Source organism: Aulonocara sp. 'chitande type north' Nkhata Bay, linkage group LG3, assembly GCF_057382095.1.
Source record: "Aulonocara sp. 'chitande type north' Nkhata Bay isolate Kocher_YH1m ecotype deep benthic linkage group LG3, A_spYH_male_GT1.1, whole genome shotgun sequence".
Lineage (NCBI taxonomy): Eukaryota > Metazoa > Chordata > Actinopteri > Cichliformes > Cichlidae > Aulonocara > Aulonocara sp. 'chitande type north' Nkhata Bay.
Window position 1 is genome coordinate 64,240,654 of NC_141346.1, and position 21,237 is coordinate 64,261,890.

The window sequence follows — 21,237 nt, forward strand, 5'->3', positions numbered from 1 at the left end:
TATGAATAAGAATGAAACTGAGAGGCCCACTGCAAGAAGATACACACCCAAGTGCTGAGATTGTAAAGATGAAAAGTGAGCAGAGGAAAATGAGCGTTTCAGGACAACGAGGCGGTTTCCTCTTCTTCCCATCTGGCAGCCTCACAGCGGGGAGTTATGAGGTAGCCCCAACCTACCTCACATCTCCCCGCTGTGCAAGAACGAGCTCAGCAACACAAGCATCCTCTCTCTTTCGCGAGTGCATACGTGCACATCTACAGTGCTGCATGCCAATGAACCCATTTTCTTGGAGCACCTACACAAGCTGCAATCTACAGATCGTGTTTCACAGCGCTACAGCGAGAAGCAAACACCTCCCTCTGTTTGTGCTTCATTCTAGCTTCGCCCTTCTCTTCCCAACCACACACACCAACACCTTCCTCTTGTGAATTTTATTTTAATCCTTAACATAAAGACAGCTATAAATTAGGATAATCAAACTTGATTTATTACCTCCTGCACCCCCCCACTGTGTGTTCAACAGGAAGCTAAAGACTGGTGCTGTTAAAGTGTTCAAACAACAGCAGGAGCTCGGTGTGAGGCCACAGTGGGCCAAAAAACACAAGATGACCTCCAGCAAGGACAAAATGTATCTGGACGTCTCTGTGAGCATCTGTCTCACTGTGTAAGTGTAGCACAGTGTCTGTGCGTGCATGGCTGGGCAAGAGAAACAGCACAACTGAAAGCCAGCACTCAGACGAGGACCCGGTGCATCGTCTGTCTCATCTCAGCCAGTTTACTTACAAACTCTTTAAGTTTGAATTTTAAAGCCGACAATGTGCACAGGGCAGTGATATTTAAAATGAAGGTAAACTATTCCAATCTCTGCAGCCCCAATTGTGTATCTCACACACACACACACACACACACACACACACACACACACACACACACACACACACACACAGTCCTGAATTCATTACTGAAGTCTCATCCAGACATTCAATGTGCTCTGTAATTAAATTGAGACGTGGGGTCAAAATTCCCACCTAGATTGAGTGAGATGAAATAGAAATCGGCTCTCCTCTAACTGACTTTATAGAAATAATTACTAGGGGTGCAACGATATTCGTATCGATATTGAACCGTTCGATACAGTGCTTTCGGTTCGGTACGCATATGTATCGAACAATACAACATTTGTAATTTATTTTATCAACTTTCCTTCTGACGATGCTGTCTGTGTGGAGCGCTCAGTGAATCTGCGTTCGACTACTCCGCCTAGGCTGCACTGTCGAGCGCAGATCCACTGAGCGCTCCACACAGACAGCATAGTCAGAAGGAAGAGCGCAGGGCAAGCTAGCGAGACAGAAGTTAAGCTCTCCTTGCAACATGGACCTCCCCCACCCTCATTCAGATCTGGCGTTTGGAATTATTTTGGTTTTCATGTGACGTATGACCCTGAAGGTAAGCGAGTCATGGACTAAAGTAAAACAGTATGTTGGATGTGCCATGCAATGCTCAATTACATGGGTGGGAACTAGTGTGTTAGCGCAGTTAGCTCGTTAACGTGTTGGCCATCTAGCCCCATGCACGGGGCGATCGGCGGTAGCTCGTTAACGGAGATTTGCCGTGTTGTGGCGTTAAGGTCATTTCAACGAGATTAACCTGAAAGCACTAGTGGGAACACAACGAATATGACTGCACATTTACGCTGACATCATCGTAGCGCAAAGACAAGTGGAAGCAGACAAAAACAAGCAAGCATGCTACTAACTTTAGCCGAGTCATTTAGACAGCTGTTAGCACAGGATTCTCCTTATATGTTTAATATGCTGCTGAGAATATAGCCCAGAAGAAGCGGATAGTATAGCTTTTATTTTGGAAAGAGACATTTCTCTGTAATAAACTCTCTTTTCCAAAGATGAGTGATTCCTCAATCAGATACAGGGCTCGCAATATCGCTAGCCCGACGTCCCGGGGCTAGCGATTTTTTTCAGTCAGGCTACCAAAATCTATCTCTGCCCTGCCCATCGGGCTATTGTAGGAAGGAAAAATATATGTCAATGCTTTTGCATTCTTTCAGAAATGTAGCTGGGTAATTATGTCATTGGCATCGGTGAGCCACTGTCAATATGTGACATATTGAAATCGCGTTTGAATTTGCTTTCACTTTGCAATCGTGCGAACTGTGTATAGAGAGCGACAGCACTGATCTGTGAGTGATGATAATTTGCGCACCAATTCCTCTGACATCGTCTTATTAATCGTTAGCTTACTATGCAAACATGACAAGTGAAATCTCCCGCAGCAAGCTTAAACATGTGAGAGGTTGATCGCGCAGAGCATCGCTGAGCTTATGTGAGTGCGTGTGTAAAAGCAACAGGATATATATTTCAGTTCTGCTGAGCCAAATAAGACAGGTCAGGGTGAAGAAGTGACAGCCAAAGAAAAGCTTACCACAAAACGGAGAAGTTATGACAAATCAGACTATAAGGCACAAAGAAAGTGCAGCTTTATGGTTTCATGGACAAAAGAATTTCTGTGGCTGCAATATGACGAGCTAAATAACCAGGGCTGCACATAAGTGGTCCGCAGGTGTGCATTCGCTGTCAAAAAAAAATAACACGCACAAGGGTTAGGGTTAAATTTAAAAACTGTACTTTTGAGTTAAAATATATATTTATAATCTTAATAAATGACAAATTAAAAAGGCATGAAGATTTTTTTTTGTATCGAAAAAATATCGAACCGTGACACCAAAGTATCGAACCGAACTGAACCGTGAATTTTGTGTATCGTTGCACCCCTAATAATTACATAAGCTGCATTTATAACTGTTATTAAATAACAGCAGCACACGAGAACTAATTCTTGCACTGATTCTTTAGAGATGACGACCGTGGTGGGTAATTAAGGGCAAACAATATACAAGTGGCGTGAAAAATGGAGGCTGCATTACCTTTCCAAAGCTTCCTTTCCCGATGGCCCGCAGTATCTGGAAGTGGTCAAAGTTTACTGTGGAGAAAATGAGAAGCAGTTAGTGAGAACGTGTCAGTTTGAGCTGAGCTATAAAACAGGGAACATGACATGTACAGCACTGTGCAAAAGTCTTGAGCCATCCCTCATTTGCTTCCAGGGATCCGGACTTCCCTGTAATCTTTAAAGTGGTATTAAGGAATAGCTCTCCAGGCTTTTTAAAGTGTTTCTGATTTTTAATCCAGGGCTTGTATTTGACCACTTTTTGTCTGTTAAGACCCTTCACACTAATCTCTGAAACATTCAAACATAAACAGACACCTAAGTCACGGAAAGGACCAGAAAACTTAACAAAGAACCAATTTTAAATTGTATCTGTACACATTTACTTGCAGCCTATTGCAAAAAAACAAAAGCCCACATCATTTGTTCTCACTTCTTTAGTTGAAGAATGCAGTTAATAACACCGTTAACACAGACTGACCTGGCAAAACACGAAAAAATAAGGGGGTGGTTCAAGACTTTTGCTCGGTACTGTATGAGAAATGGAAATGTGCACTTCACAATGTATCGCTGCACTTCGGCAGTACTGTGCAGATTAAATGTTTTTTCCTTCCCGATGCATGTGAAAGGTTAAGACTTACATCTCCAAATGTACTGGAACTGATTTGAACCAGAGGACTCAGCCACACTGTTACTATGTACTGCATAAACACGTTTACCGATGAAGGTAAATCAGACGCTGTCCTGACTGTGTGGCTAAATTTTGTGCTGAAAGCATCAAATCAATTGAATATGATTAACTTGCTATGAGAGGTTTTTACTCCAAGTGTGACTTTTTCTGGGTTCATACACCTTTCAGGGTCAAATTCAAGCACTTTGTGAGCACGTTTAATGTCCATTTTCAACATTTTCCAGCACATTACCATAAAAAGGATGCATATTTCACTTGGCATCACCTGAGTAAGACCACGTGAAAGGCCAAATTAATAAGTCTTCTCATCAGATATTGATGCTTCTTTCTTATGTGACACAAAAAACAGGAGGAGACAGATCTTTGCTTGTGTTGTTTTTTAAGTTCATTCATTCAAAACTAACTGTAAGACGCTTAACTACATTGCAGTCTGTGTTATTGTTGTAGACCTTTAAAGTGTTTGTGCTAATAACATCATGTAGAGTAAGACAGGCATAGAGAACAGCACTGAGTGGGAGAGGCTTTGAACAGATGACATACTCAGATCAATTCAACACTTTAGACTTTAAAAATGCACAAGCGTCTTTCAAAAACCCATTTATTTAATCTATCATCATTGATATTATTATGTACAGTTATAATGTACTGTTCGTCTCCCTTAAATAAACAGGCAGCCTTAAAGTGTGAAATAGTCACTTGTCTACTGTCTCAGTGGCTGATAGTGCCCCACAGGCCTCAGTGTGAGCTTGAAGCCATTATGTTTCAATTGTTTAATGATAAACAGATTTTGAATGAAAGCGAGGAAACTTCGGTAGCACAAAAAAGTGCCTATTCTTTGTTCCCATACGGTTCAGTCATATTACCGTCATTTCCCCCTAAGGTGTTCCCAAAGACACCAGGTTAATACTTGACAAGGCTGCAGCGATACACAAAAATATCATCAATATTCTATTTACTTGGTGACAACGTCACTTTTAGCCTTCAATCAGAAAGCCTGACGTTGGCTAGTTAAGCATCGGGCTAACGTTTAACGCTTTCACTTGAGGGAAGTAACTCGTATTACTGCTACTGCTGTGTAATCTTGGTTCAATTCACAGCATATTCTACAAGTTACCCTGCAATAACTAACTGTTAGAATAGCGGCACCGTATTATATCGCACTGAGTGCACTTCAATCCTTTATCCCGCGAGTTTGCTAGCTAGCAAAATAATAATACCAATTTTAAACAAATAACATGTGTAACGTACACACTCGAGAAAATTATTTACTAGTACTTACGCAAACTCCCCCGTTGTGAAAACGTACAAATCCTTCTTGTATTTTTCGTTTTCCAGCAAACACTCATTAAAACGGCCTCCAGGCACATTAGCGCACTCACCCCCGACTGATCAGGGAGGGGGTGGGGGGTCACACATTGAAACAGACTAACGTGCAGAGGTACAGCCCAGGCAGAGAAATGTTGCTGTTACGAGTTCAAAATTGGGGATGGAAACAAGAGGAAAACCACAATAACAACACTGGTCCGGTCGGGTTGAGTCAAACGATGATTTTAATGAACACACGCGTGGGAGATGGACACTGATGCAGACAGCCTCAAAATCTCAAAATGGTGGAGCATTGCTCAAACTTTTATAGCCTCTGGTGCCTCCACCTTATCATAAAAGCCTAAACATTCACATACTTTTCTCTCACACGGCGCCTAAGCTACGACCTTGGCTCCCCGTTTATCTGCTCCTGCTGAGATGGGGCAGAAAACTCCAGCATATTCTGTTCTCTTCTAATCAGACAAATAAGGCAATGACTTTCTGCGAACAGTATTTCTTATAACTCAGCAGTATAATGCATCATAAAACAATATCATTCATCCACAATAAATCAGCAGTCTAATGTAATGCAAATCAGTTTAACTAATGCAATAGTTATCAGCTTCTTCTAATCCAGGAGAATAATGCAAACTAAAACTACCTAATAATTCACAATCTTTAACTAAGGGCATAACATGGCATAAAATAATATTCCACTTTTTACACTCCCCCTGATGAGCTCGTTAGAATAATGAGCTCACCAACACCCCCTAATCCAGTGTGGCCGGGATCATCTCTTCTCACTCCTGAGGTCCTTTGTCCCCTGATGGGCGAACCATATGTGAGATGACCTCTATGTTTGCGCAGTTCAGATGTAAGAAAAACTATCACTACAACAATAGCAGGTACAGATGACACTCCCCAGTTCTCCCACAGCTTTATTTGGTGCTACCTTATACCCTTCAAACGTACTCAGACTAGAACCTCTGTCCAAGGGGCTTTTAACCTTTATTTTATTGCTGCAGCTACCAGTGTCTTCCAGTTGGGTTATCCTCTGCTCTTCTTTCTTCAACCTCAGGGGTTAGACAACCCTTCAGTCGTGGCACAGATCAGGGGATTATTCTGCCCCGATTTCAAACAACGATCTGTGTATCCTCCAGAAAAAGGAACAGGAAGGTGTCCCCCTTTTTGCCCAAGAGCCTCTCGAACCTCGTTGGTCTGGTGTTCCCGGATTTCCGCCAACCCCTTCATGGTTATTGCTGTGTTTATGGGATCCATCCTTTTGTGGTGACTAGCTGGAGCCCAAACGCCATGACCCTTGGACCCAGTTGGTGTCTCGGCAGTCACCGTATCTGTTTCCGCTGCGAAGGATCCTCGCATATCTGTAACCTCGTCTGGTGTCTGTTCCTTTCTCTGTAAGAGACAGAAAACCAAAACACCTCTCTGCCTAGCTCTAATAATCTAATGTTGTTATCCACTGACCTTCTAGTGATTCAGAATTGGTTTAAAACTGTCAGAATGTTCCAGGGACTTATTCTAATCATATCCTATGTGTGTGTAAGCGTGTTTGCATTTAGCCCTCTGCACTCAAGGCATTTCCTACACTTTATCAGTCCGGACAATCACGCCGAACGAAGCTTCTGACCTTCAAAAGGCCGAGTGCCAACTCATTATAAGCACATTTGCAAGGTGTGTCTGAAAATTATTGAAACCACTCTTTTTAACAAAAGGCAAACAAATTAACGAATCTTCTAAACGCTCTTCAGTTCATTTCAATGATCGATGCTTAAACATAGAAATAATGATTTATGCTTCTCACTGATTCTCTAAAAAAAGTCCAGAAACTTCTCGGGCCACTATTAGCTTAAGCTTTACCATACCTAAATTATTAAAGACACAAATCAAGTTATAAAGATATTCAAATAATCCTTGTTTGATGTTAAAACTCAACTTCCCTCCCCCCTTTTTCTTGACACATTCCAATGTGTCAAATCAACGGCGCTAGAACATTTAAAGAAAAGGTTAGGCAGCTACAAGGTTTCCCAGATTGTTAAGTTGATCTGCGTGTAATGTTCTGACTCAGGTATTTAATATTTTTTATAAATGTCATTCAATCAACTACCACTACTTAAACTTAGCAAAAGACATAATTGAATACAAAAATAATATGATATCAATGGTGTGTAAGTGCGTGCGGCCTTCTTTGCTTCAAGTCACTCAAATCCATAGATCAGCCAGACATCGCGCTGACTGTAGCTTTTAACCCTTATTAGCTTGAGCACAACTCTATAATGAGCAACAAACTGCAATATGTATAAAAATAATCATAGTTACACCTGCAAGGAAAGATTATATGATCAGAGGTGGGACCAAGTCATTGTTTTGCAAGTCTCAAGTAAGTCTCAAGTCTTTATCCTCAAGTCTCAAGTCAAGTCTCAAGTAATGTCAGGCAAGTCAGAGTCGAGTCTCAAGTCACTGGTGTAAAAGTCCGAGTCAAGTCACAAGTCTGAAATTTTGAATTTCAAGTCCTTTCGAGTCGTTAAAAAAAACGAAAAAAAGCATGTTGCAGTTATATGCTAAATGTAAATATTAGACCATGTAATTTTTAAATCTGTGTTTTTCTCAACACATGACAAAATAGTGAACTTAGAAAATATACACAAATTGTGAAATTGCACCTCTTTAAAATGCAGCTCAATTAAACCTAGCTCCAAGAATAATTTTCACCGGCAGTTCTGAGATAAGCTGCATGTTATTCTTGGATGCGGTTGTAGGACCGGCTTTAAAATCGCATGACAAAAATATCATACATAAATAAATGATATTTTAAAAAAATATATCATTTAAAAAAAAAACTGCATCACCAACGTAGCCTGGAAAACATTTGCTAGTTAGATGAAGTCAGCTATCTCATCGTAGCATATTTATATGCATATTTATAATCATACGGTTCTTGGAGTGAGTGCATACACTCATGAAGTTTAGTAACTTCAGGTCACTGCAACAAGCCCAGGTACAGTTTACTGACGGATGGGTGCAGGACCTTGAACTGCACCGTGTAGAACGAAAGACCATCGTACGTATCATAAGTTTACCAGTCTCACAAATTGTCGTCATAAATACACATTCCTTAACCGTTTATTAATAGGACCTTTGAGCTCAACGGTAATTAATTAGTAGTGGAAATAATTTCTGGTAGCGTCACAGAAATGTAGCAGTGACAATAATACTGTATGCTGTAATCGTACTGGGCAATTAGTGATACAAAAAACCTGTTTTATCCTGTGAATAAAAGTATATGTTTTTGTCAATGTACCATAATAACAGAAGCGAAACGCAATATTGTGTCAGGACAATTCACTATTTATGCACAATAAACAAAGGAGCATAGCGCGACAATTTCTGTTCAGCGCCAGACTTGCTTGTAACCTATATCACCAATTATGTTAAGAAAAATGACGCATTAACTACAACAGCAGACTGACCTTTGTGGAAATGCTTGGAGCAGACTAACCTGTGAGCTGGAGTGTTCTGGGACGTTATATTTGATCTTTGAATGGCTGCAATCCAGGCCATCCGTCGCGTCTTTGTTACTTCGGAAACATGGCTCGAACAATTTCTCCTCAATGACGTAATCCGATAACAACCGATCTCTTTACCCGTCGGCTTCCCGTGGCTGTCATGCGACCGGCTATTGCAGTTAATTATACAACGGCTTCTTGACATTTTTGTGTTTCTTTTTATCGCTGTATAACTGATTTTAATTGAAAGCCTGCGTGCGCTAGTACCGCTTGCCACGAGTTCCCAGAATCCTTTGCGGTTCTACCCGTGAATGACGTCACATTTTCAATCTCTATATAATATGCATGTTAAATTTTATATTTGGGGTAAAATATCAAGTCTTTTCAAGTAAACCGGTTCAAGTCCAATTCAAGTCCCAAGTCATTGGTGTAAAAGTCCAAGTCAAGTCACAAGTCTTAGAACATTTTTTCAAGTCAAGTCTAAAGTCATAAAATTAATGACTCGAGTCTGACTCGAGTCCAAGTCATGTGACTCGAGTCCACACCTCTGACTCCTAGATTTAACACTTAGCTGCATTTGGCAACTCACTGTAGCTCACTGGACTTGCACATTATGAAGATCTCAAAGAAAATAATGACTAACATGACTAAATTATTTTTCTGTTTTTCTAGCTGGGCTACAACCTCCACCATTGAACTCATGCATGCCACGTTGCATGGCAATGGTTGAGTAATTACTATCTGATGGGACTAAACATGCCAATCAAATGAATGATAACCTTCATCCAAAATATATGTAAAAACTGTGGTTAAACCCTGAAACAGAGACTATAACATTGCGGACCCCCATAACGCGCCAGCTGCAGGCCCAAGGCTGGAGCCGAACAATCACTCTCTGATAACGACTGTGTTACGGCTATTCTTCCCATCCCATGCAAGGACACCTGGGTTGGCTGGAGGACTGTTTACTTAGCCTGATAGGGCGAAGGACACTGTCTCAGCTGAACTATGGACACGCACACACACACACTTACACTGATAGGCACTCACTCATCCCCCTCCCCTTCCAACGCCTTCGATGCTTGTTTCCTGCGAGGGAACGCAGCGGCTGTGTGCCGCGCTGGAATGGTAGCGCTGTGCAGGGCGGCTGCTGTGTTCGCTTCGGATTACTCCTCACCCCCCACCCACCCCTGTGGCTTGTCATGTCTTCACAATGTTGTGCTGTGGACATTTATGTGCTTTTTGTGCAAAGGAGTTTTTTTGTTTCCTGTTCTCATGCTGTCCTACCATGGAAGCACAGCATGAGTAGGGGTCTCTTTTTTCCTCTTGCACTTTCCCCACTGTAGTGTACATTTCAATGTTTTTTTTCTCTGATTCTACCAATCTCCGACCTGTATCCCCATGTAATGTTTGTGCTATATGTGTAAGGTCGGGGGGGGGGCAACCATTTCACTGCAGGGCAACCTGCATGTGACGAATAAAGCTTTGATTGATTGATTGATATACCACAGCTATTAGTGAGTGCCCAGGTTTCTCATACTGAACGCGTTTCGGCTGTTCTCAATCCCTAGTTGAACTCAAACTCCAGGCCTCAAGGGCCGGCTGCAGGTTTTAGATCTCATCCTGGGTCAACACACCTGAATCACACGATTAGTTCGATATCAGGCCTCTGGAGAACTTCAAGAAATCTTGAGGAGGTCATTTAACCATTTAAATCAGCTGTGTTGGATCAAGGACACATCTGAAACTTTAAAATACAACTCTTTCAGTCTGCAGCTCTGCTGGTGGATTTTGGTCTGCAATGACGATTTCTGTGTCACGACGATGGCTGTCAGATACTGGAAGAGTTACTAAATCTGGACTGTCAACAGGGAAGTTACATGACTGGTCAGTCTGTGAGATTTGGTCTGGATATTATTGATCAGAGTCTGAGACACGTTGCTGGCTTAAGTCCTTGTGTCTGCCTCACAGGCTTGTCACTACTCTCTGTGGATAGATAGCCTCAGGGGAGTAGTCCTGATGCAGTCTCAGGAGTGGAGTGGAGGTAACAACCAAAGATAAGTTTGCAAACCCAGTTATTTCAGTCTTGGTGGAATTGTATGTGCTGGGTTTTTGATTGTACGTTGCTATGGCAATTGCATACTTAGTAAAGTGATCAGCAATTAAAAGGATGTCTTTAGTTCCACTTTCGTCTGGTTTGAGAGAGATGAAATCCATACAGAGAGTTCAAGTGGCCTTGTAGTACTGATGTTGCCTAACAGTGTGGCTTTGTCAGGGAACGCCTTTCTGCGCACACATCTACCACAGGTCTTTATTTCCCTCTCTGCATCATAGGCCATTCTGGCAACTAAAATGCCTGCTGGCAAGCTAATGTCCAGCGGATCCCAAAAAGCCCTTTGGGAGGGTGATATTGGTCTTGGCTGTCTCTTGATCTAAACCTTTTGGTAGATTGAGGATAACCATGAATCAGATCATTGAGGGACTTCACAATGCTGGAATAGTCTTTTAGAGACCTTCGATAATATCCAGCAAATCCAAGAAAAGATCACAATTCTCTGAGATCTCGAAGGACTTTCCAAGAACAAAGGGCAGAGATTTTCTCTGGATGTGTCAGCTCCATTTTGGGACACTACGTGCCCCTGGTATCGCACTGAGGTCTGGAGAAACACACACTTTTCAGGTGATAACTTTAATTTGAACTCTCTGAAATGAGTGAGGATCTCCAACAATCTTGCTTCATGATCTTCCAGGGTTTTAGAGAACACAATCAATTTGAGAAAAAAACTAGCACCCCTTTCAAATGCATATCCTTCATGCACTTCTCCATTAGTCTTCAGAATGTGTTTGGCGCATTTTATGAATGTGCGTGAATGTAGTTAGAAAGCACTACATACAGAGAAAGTGCTTGTGGGAATGGGTGTGATTGGGTAAATGAGTCATGTTGTATACAACGCTTTGAGTAGAAAAGCGCTGTATAAGAATCAGACAATTTACAATAAGTAGCCAGGGAGAGGGAGGTCTGGGCTCCTCTGCTTAGCCTGCTACCCGTGTGACCCAGTGCTGGATAAGAGGAAGAAAATGGGTGGAAGGGTGGATCATTTAGCCCAGAAAAAAGTTTGTTGCCCTATAAAAAAAGCCTCCGTAAAACCCATCACAGCACAGAAACAGCTTTAGTGAAGGTTCCAAATGATGTTGACCTCTGACAGTGGACTCATCTCTGTGCTTGTCCTGCTAGACCTCAGTGCAGCGCTCAGTACTATTGACTACGGATGTTCCCGGCGACTAACTTCTTAGCCGACTTATTGAGAAAAACAATTAGACTAACTGACTAATCTGAAGCTAAGAAACACTCAGATATTCTGTTACATTTAAGAACAATTAAATGGAAAATGTCTAAAATTAATAACAAAGGCATTTTATCCCATTCATCACATTCTTCAAAAATGAATCTTTCCAATTAATCGCGTGGCACCTCGCATCGTGCTAAATATAATTTGAAAGCATGTTACTGCAAAAGATGTTCACGTGTTAGTAAAATATGACAATATGCTCAAAAATTGTAAATAAACAGTGTAGTACACTCTGCTGTGCATTATGAAGGATGCCGCTGTTTGAAAATCCATAACCACTTCAATAAAAGTTACAATTTAAAATAGCAAAACAAAAAGTCATGCAGCCAAGTCAGGTCACGGGTGCAGCAGCAGAGAAGCTCAGACCTGCCTCTCACCACCTACTCCTGAGATGTAATCTCTCCAACATGTCCCGGGGTTACTGTGCTTTCTGATACCAGCATTACATTTTGGGGGAATTTGAACCACAGTAGCACATCTGTTGAAATGGGTGACGCAGGCCAGCCTTTGTTCCCCACGTGAATAATTAAGCCGTATGCACCCACGACACTTTTAATAGTTCATCACTGCCCTTCTTTGGACTACTTTGGATTGCAAACCAGGAACATCCCACAGGAGCTGCAGTTTTGGAGAGTTTTGCATTCACAATGGGACATGTAAGGGGAAGGGGTGTGGCTATATGCTGCTGACACAGTGTTCACCATAGCATGTCTTATGTTTTATTATGCAGGTTTAATTGTGTGAAGATTATTCGGTGTTCTTGCCATGATGATCCTCTCATTTTTGGCACGTGGCGATCACATTAACCGGTCTCTGACACAGTTTATTACAAGAAAGCTAATCAGAGATTCCTTCTTATCAGGAGGCTTTGGAACCACAACGTGCTGGAAAGAGTTTAAGTGAGCTAGGTCAGAAGCATCCTTATGTTCAGTATTTCAGTCTGGTAACCCAACTGTGGCAAGTAAGAACTAAACAGGATTATCAGAGCTGCTGGAAAAATTACTGGCGGACAACAAACTTCGCTGGATAAGCTGCATCATAAGGCTGTTCTCAGGGAAGCTCGGTCTATTGTTGCTGACTGTGAACACCCTCTTTATTCTGACTTTGAATTAGCACCCACAGGATGACCTTATAGGGGTCAGTTGTGCAAAGAGCAATCGGTATACTGAATAATGAGATGCTGCGATGTGTTTTTATTGTTGTTGTATGTGTTGTATGTGTGCTTGTGTGGAAGTGTGAATGCAGGTTGATGTGAAGTTATTTGCTTGATTTGTTTATGGCTTCATGAACTGAAGACAATTTTCCACTGATGTGGATAATAAAGTTAATCTATTCAACTCTATTTTTTCTGTTTGATGAGAGATAAAAACAAAAAAAGTAAAACCCTACATATTCTGGTCTAATTAAATTACTTAACACTAGAACACCAATTGTCAATTTATCAGCACTTGAACAAATCATTTAATAAAAGTGAAGTTATGAAGCACAGAAACAAGAAGTAGAAAAATATTCTTTACTGTTGTGTTTTGTAACTCAGAAAAATAAGTGATGTTTCATCTAAACGAATCAGGTTGTAGAGCCCAAGAAAACCTTTTCTGAATTATCGATGCCGTCTTAAATATCCCATTATTCATAACCAGTGCTTTGTTGTACAGGTAGTGGGCTTAAACCATTAATCGCACATGCTAGATGGATTCAGTGAAAGCTTAGAGGAATGGTGTTTTCTCTGATGCTGGTTAAAGGCTTCTGCAGTCCTTGCCCAGGTAAGGGAACATTCAGTAAAGTGCATGTTTTACTTTTATATGTGGTAACTACTTGATCACAAAAGTCAAAATTTGTAGCATAATATGTGTTTCTATATTTCCAGAAAAAAACAGGGGCAACTGCTTTTCCATTCAAGCATGGATCCAGATGACAGAGACAGCACGGCTGCATTGTTAATGAGCCCCTAAAACCTTGCACATAATAAAAGCTGCTGTTCTATTTTCTGTTACCAAAATCAATTAAAAAAAAACCCCTTTTAAACACAAAATGTTTTGGAGTCTTTTATACTTTTCTCACATTTATTTAAGCAATTCAAAAAGCATACATAACATTCATTCACCATTTCATTCATGGCCAGGAGCCCTCAGAGTCATTTACTCTGATTTTAAAAGAATAAATATGAGTCAACTATTGTAATTTGCCCTCTTTCTGCTAACAGGCTCCAAGCTATCCCATATGGAAAAGAAATAGTAAAAACTTGTGTGATTTACTCATGAAAGCGGCCACTTTCTCATTACTTTCATATATTGTTTTAGGAAGTATCCAAAACATACAAGTTTCATTATATAATTTTTCAAGGGATCTTATATCTGTTTTCACTCTTGTATGCTTTTCATACAAGTTTCACACAAGACAGATACAAACTTTATAAGATTTATATATATCTTTTCCATATGGGATGGCCCTGTGATAGTGTAAGGAACTACTGCCACTGGAACTCCAAGATGTAGTCCACCAGCATTTTAAACAATGTGTTGCAGACCAAATCGAATCTGTTAGAAAAATTACATTTATTTGAACATTTTTGAGGTTTCTTTTCAATTCTGTTTTATTTATAAAAAAATAAATAAAATCACAATAAAAGTCGCCTCAAGGTATATTATATATTGTAAGGTAGACCCTACAATAATATGGACAAATATTAGGAATCATATGACCCATATGAGCAAACACTTGGCAACAGTGGGAAGGAAAAACTCTCTTTCAACAGGAAGAAACCTCCGGCAGAGCCAGGCTCAGGGAGGGGCGGGGCCATCTGCCTGAACCAGTTGGGTGAGGAAGAAAGAGCAAAAGATGTGTCTATTTGTTCTTACCACTGACCATCAGTGATATACTTCCACATAAACATTAAAACGTTACCCAGCTGGAGGTGAAGCCCTAACTTTTGTCACATCAGCAAACAAATTAAGTTTGCTAAACGAAGTGTATTAGAGCCTAATCACTTTTAATAATGACCACTAGCCACAACATTAAAACCACCTGCTTAAAATTGCACAGACCTGCTTGTGTTGTCAAAGCAGTCAGAGCATGGGTGCAACAGATGTTGGGGGTGTTTGTTGTGTCTGGAACGTCTTCTGCTGTAGCCTGCAGATCCTTGATTAGATCAGGATCTGGGGAGTCTTTGTTGCATTTTCTTCCAGCGGAGGTGCATCGTGAATAAGCTGAATGAGACAGCTGCCATCAGGGGGCACTGTTGCTATGTGGAGGTGTGTTTGATCTGCAATAGTCTTAAGGTGCATTGTACATGTCAAAGTCACATCCACAACACTGCCAGAAACCAAGGTTTTTTAGCAGAACATAACAACATTACGGTGAGATGTTCAATTATTTTTTACTTTACCTCTCAGTGGTTTTAATATTGTGGCTAGTTTGTGTAACCCCAAACCACTGCATGGAAAGAGTGCTTCAGCGATGCGTGTGACATGGAACACACACAGACATATCTGAGCAGACTGAAGGACGAAGAATGCTCAAAGTTTTTGCATGTGTTCATATCAAACTGTTTTCCTGATCCTTTTGCATGAGGTTGCTGAATATTTAAATACGCTTTGCAAATTTGGGGCTTGTTTACTCCCCAGTCAAGCCTACAGAGCCTGCATGATTCTAAACTCTCCAAAGTTTTTTGGAACAAATAGCTTAAATTCATCAGATGCAATCTTTTTCAAAAGAATAATTTATTGGGTAAGTGTAAGAACTGCAATTTGGTTTTGATATTATGTTCATATAGGTAGTTATTTGAGGAAATTTCCAAATTAAAAAGACATTTTTTTAGGATTGGAGTAAACTTTTTTCTTGTTACAGTTGTTCAACCTCTGTGTGGTTAACATGAACAAAGTCACAGGCAGTGTGAGTACTTGTTTAATCAAGAGAACTATATTAAAAAAAAGACACTAAGCACATTCTGGTTAATTACAATTTGTCCATATATTGGTATGTCACCAGAATCAGAATCAGAATCAGAATCAGAATGGGGTTTATTGCCAAATGTTGAGCAGGTTTACAACATTAGGAAACTGATATGTTTCAGTGTACTTAATTTCTGCATTATATACAGTTGTGAATTTTACATACAATTATGATGGGCATGAATTTCATAGTAGTTGTGCTTTTAATGATTTCTTTGAACTTTTATATTTCCTTGCTGGAATGATTATAGCATACACCTTTAAAAGCTAAATTAAAAATTATTTTAAAAAAATAATTGGGGCAAAAGTTAGAATTTATTTAGTACATATATATATATTACTCAACACTCTGAAGAAATGGTGCTAAAGGTTTTACGATGTCTTTCTGTCAATCCATTCTCTTTCGCTTATCCTTGTCAGGGTGGCGGGGGGGGGGCTCGAGCCTATCCCAGCTACTATAGGGCGAGAGAAAAAACCCTGTCCAGGTGCACCTTGGACAGGGTTTTTTAGAATTGCCAGTTAACCCAACTCCACTAACTGCATGTCTTTGGACTGTGGGAGGAAGCTGAACCCACACAAACATGGGGAGAACATGCAAACAACATGGAGAACACGCAAACTCCACACAGAAAGGCCCTGTCCAGGGTAACAGTGCTGTGAAGCAACAGTGCTAACCACCGTGCCACCGTGCTGCAACTTTATTTGGACTAGACAAGGCCAGTTAACTTCTCATTAGTGATCATGATTAACCACTACTGGTAGATTAACTACTGCTTCTCTTTGCCAACATAAAGAAGGATTTTTTGACAGTACTTACTGGTTGACCAATGCTCAGATCAAAGGGAAACTCCAAATAATTCAGTAAAGATGCAAGAAGCACGATTGTAGACGTACACAAGCTTTGAAGACCTCTTGGAGCCATTTCTAAACAACTGGAGATTCCAAGACCATAATTCCAAAATTAAAATAAAAAACTGTAGTAGTTATTCAGGTGTGTCACCACTTTGCTGGGTCTGGATGAAGACCCAGACTGCCACCATAAGATGTGAAGAAATGTTTGGATGGTTCGGAACAATCCAGGAAAAAAACAGGGCTCAACACTGCTATTAACTGGAAGCTGCTGGACAACCAGTGTCATTGTGTAGGGAAGCAGGTTTTAGATTCCCAGAGACTGAGAGGGTACCAACCAAGGAAGAAGATCCTGCTCCAAAAGACATCGACACATTCTTGATTGATTAAAATTTGAAGCTGCCAGTTTTTACCAGCTGTGTCAACCAGTCTCCTCTGGCAATGCCTTGGAACCACCTGCACCACCACACCTTGCCACAAACCCCATCGCCAGTGTGGGCATGATGAGCGAGCATCCGAGGAGTTAATAGCAAAGGAAGTCAACTACCCACTGGATTGTCTGTGACTGTACTGTGTTTCCCATTATGACAGTTTCTGGGTGAAACCCCCCTCACCTGCTGGGAGAAAATGTCCCATAGCCCAGGTGCTCGAGGGATTGATCTGCAGCACGAAAGGGAGGGAGCATCAGCATTAATCAACAGCTAGCTGGTGGGAACTCGGACACAGCTGGGAGTTCCAACAGGACAATGAATGGATAAAACAGACTAACATTGGGCTTATGGAATACCTGGAAAGCCCTGAGCTCAGCGTTGGTGAAAATTTGTGGACCATTCTTAAAAACCAAACCAGTGCTAGGAAACCAACCAACAAACTTCATGAGCTAGTCCACTGAAATAAACTGAAACTTCCAATTCTCCCATGAAGAGTCATCAAATATCCATCCAGAATTAAGCCAGAAGCTTCTTGATGACTACCAAAAACATCTGGTTGAACTAAGGGACATTTAACCAAATATTAGGTGTTTATATGAAACTGTATGTAAACTAACTCATTAAAGATGCACGCTGTACCATTCCATCCAAACAAAAAGAACAGTTCAAATAAATAATTAACAGATCTAATGCTACGATATTCATGCCAATGATAACTGCATGAAAACTTCTGACCGTATCTCTGGTCAGCACCTTGAGTGCTCTGTCTTTGCACACACACAGTGGTCCTCAGTGTCACTACAAAAAGAGGAGCATTAATTAATTGAATCCCCTCTACCTGGTCCTCAGCCTCCTTGGCACTGCAGCCCAGTGCACCACTGCAGCAGACCCAGAGAACACCCCCCCCCCTCACTGCCCGACTCACGTCAGAGCTGCATTGAGCCAAACCCGGGGGTGTCTGGCTTTACAACTAGATACCACCGGGCATTGAGACCCTCTAGCTCCATGAGGCACTGGAAAGTGGCCGGGGCTCTGAACAAGCCGAACAAAGTGTGACAAATTGGAACAAACCGTATGGAGTGGAGAAGACAGTGTTTTCCTTCGACTCTGGTTGGTTAAATCAAGTGTTGTGAAAAATCAAGCATTACCTAATCGGTCCAGGAGCTCATCGACCCAGGGCATGGGGTAGGCATCAAACCGTGACACTTTTTTCACCCTGTGGTAGTGACACAGAACTGTATAGACCCCTCTTTCTTCATACCAGAACTATGGGGCTACACTAAGTGCTGTGTGACTCTTCTCTCACTCCCATTTTCAGCATTTCAGCCAATTCAGAAAGAATTGGCTGAAATGTTGCTTATGTTCAGGCAACCTGAAGGGCTGTGAACTCCCGGTGACGCCAAGCTGCGTTTCAAAATGGTGCTCTATGAGCATCGTAAAGGCGGAGATCACATCTGCAAAACTCTGTTGCAATACAGCAACATCCGAACATCTGAATCACGGTCTTATTCAAGTCTTATTCAGCCGCTTCATCAGCCCATCAGTCTGATGATGGTAGACGCTGATTTAACACCCAATCATTCGTCCAGCTCTTTTAGTGTGCAAGACATGAACGACATGAGCTGGTCTGTCAGTATCTCTTTTGGGATACCTGAAACAGCGCCTGCACCACTCTCTTTGCAGAAAAGGTGCACAGCGGCACTGCTTCTGGGTATTGGATTGCATAATCCACCAGAACTAGTACAAAGCGACAGCCATATACACTCTGGTGAAATGGCCCAATGAGGTCCATTCCAATGCGCTCAAATGGGACCTCCATTTTATTTTATATGCTGGAATATGAAGAATGGGATTATAGGATTACTTTCTTGGAAAAGTAATGAGTAACTAATTACTATTTTCAAGTAACTTGACCAACACTGGTCACATGACTGCTCCAGTGGGAAATCTCCCGTGGGGGTGAATCATTGACCCACAGCCCCAAAAGGTTCCCAAATTCAGGGATGCGATATAACTGCATTCTGCCCTTAAATTTAATCAGCAGCGGCACCATGAGATATTTGTGGACGTCCCCATGCACACATCTAACCTCCACCCACTCAGCCTCTAACAATACTCCCGGGCGAACCAGGGTTTGGTTGACCAGAGTCTGCGTGCAGCCTGTGTCTACCAAAGCCTGGTCTATACCCACTTGACACCTTAGCAGAATGCGGTAGTCCGTCTGGGACCGGGGGAGGGTGCCCGAGCCCCGGCGATGGGGAACACCTATCCCACTTCCATCAGCGGACCGTCAGGCCTCAGGTGTCCTGGCAGCCCACACTTCTAGCACTCCTCCCCCGGCATCTGTGATGCGCTCTGTTGCTCAGGAACAGTGCCGGCTGTTTCTGGACCCTGGGAAGGCAGATAGGACAGAAGTGGGTTAGTTGTCCGCCGTGGCCAGGTGATCCTCTGTGCAACAGCAGCAACAGAGCCAGAGATCACACACCCCCATTTGCCATATGTAGATACAAACGGAAGACATCAAATATATGAAGCAAGATATATGGGATTATGTAGTAAAGACAAAAGTGATAAATATGTTTTATATTTTAGGTTCCACCCTTTGCTTTGTTGGCAGCGCTGCAAACCCTCGGCCTTCTCTCAGTGAGCTTCATGATGGGGTCACCTGACGTGTTTCCCCTCACAGGTGAGCCTGTCAGGGCTCATTTGTGGAATTTCTTGCCTTCTTAATGAGGTTGGGACCATCAGGTGTGTTGTGCAGCAGTCAGGTTGGTGCACAGCTGACAGCCATATTTGACGACTGTTAGAATTCATATTATGGCAAGAACCAATCAGCTGAGAGAAACAACAGCCCATCATTACTTTCAGAACTGAAGGTCAGTCAGGCTGTAAAACTGCTAAAACTTTGAATGTGTCCCCAAGTGCTGTCACAAAAACCATCAAGACCACGATGAAACTGTCTCACATGAGGACGCCCCAGGAAAGGAAGAGCAGGAGTCCCCTCTGCTGCTGAGGATTCATCCGAGTCACCAGCCTCAGAAATCACAAGTTAACAGCAGCTCAGATCAGAGCCCAGATAGATGCCACACAGAGCTCCAGTAGCAGACACATCTCTACATGTTCAGAGGAGACTGTGTGAATCAGGCCTTTATGGTCAAACAGCTGCTGAGAAACACAAGGAGTGGACATTAGACCAGAGGACATCTGTGCTTTGGTCTGATGGGTCCAAATCTGAGATCTTTGGTTCCACCTGCCGAGTCTTTGTGTGAGAGAGAAAAGGTGAACGATGGTCTCTACATGCATGGTTCCCAATGTGAAGCATGGAGGACGAGATGTGATGGTGTGGGGGGGGGGGGGGGGGGTTTACTGCTGACACAGTTGGAGATTTATTCAAAATTGAAGGCGCACTGAACCATCATGGCTTCCACAGCATCCTGCAGCCACATGCATCCCATCCAGTTTGTATTTAGTTGGACCATCATTTATTTTCCAACAGCACAATGACCCCAAACACACCTCCAGGCTGTGTCAGGGCTGTTTGACCAAAAAGGAGAGAGATGGAGTGCTGACCAGATGGCCTGGCCTCCACAGTCACCTGACCTAAACCCAGTGGAGATGGTTTGGGATGAGATGGAGCTCAGAGTGAAGGCAAAGGACCAACAAGTGCTCAGCATCTCTGGGAACTCCTTCAAGACTGTTGGAAACCGTTTCAGGAGACGACCTCATGAAGCTCATGGAGAGAACGCCAAGAGTGAGCAAAGCAGGACGCAAAGCAAAGGGTGGATATTACCAAGATATAATCTAAGATATAAAACACGAGTTATTTCACAGTTTTTTGTTTACTACATAATTCCACATGTGTTCATTCATAGTTTTGATGCCTTCAGTGAGAATTCTAAAAAAGCACACACACACATACAAACACATATGTGTGTGTGCAAGGTATGCTCTTAAATATAGCAGAGGGGATTTTCTGTCTACTTCTACCTCACCAGCTTATCACCTACTTAGTGGGTTCATCAGACTTCTCTTCATTACCAGGAATTCTACTAAATATCCAGACACTTTCAAACAGCTCACTGTAAGAAAAAGCAAAAGTTTTCATGCCATCAATACACAATCATAATTAATAGTTAGTGGAAATGCTGAGGCTTTTACAAAGACTCTTTCATCTCCAAA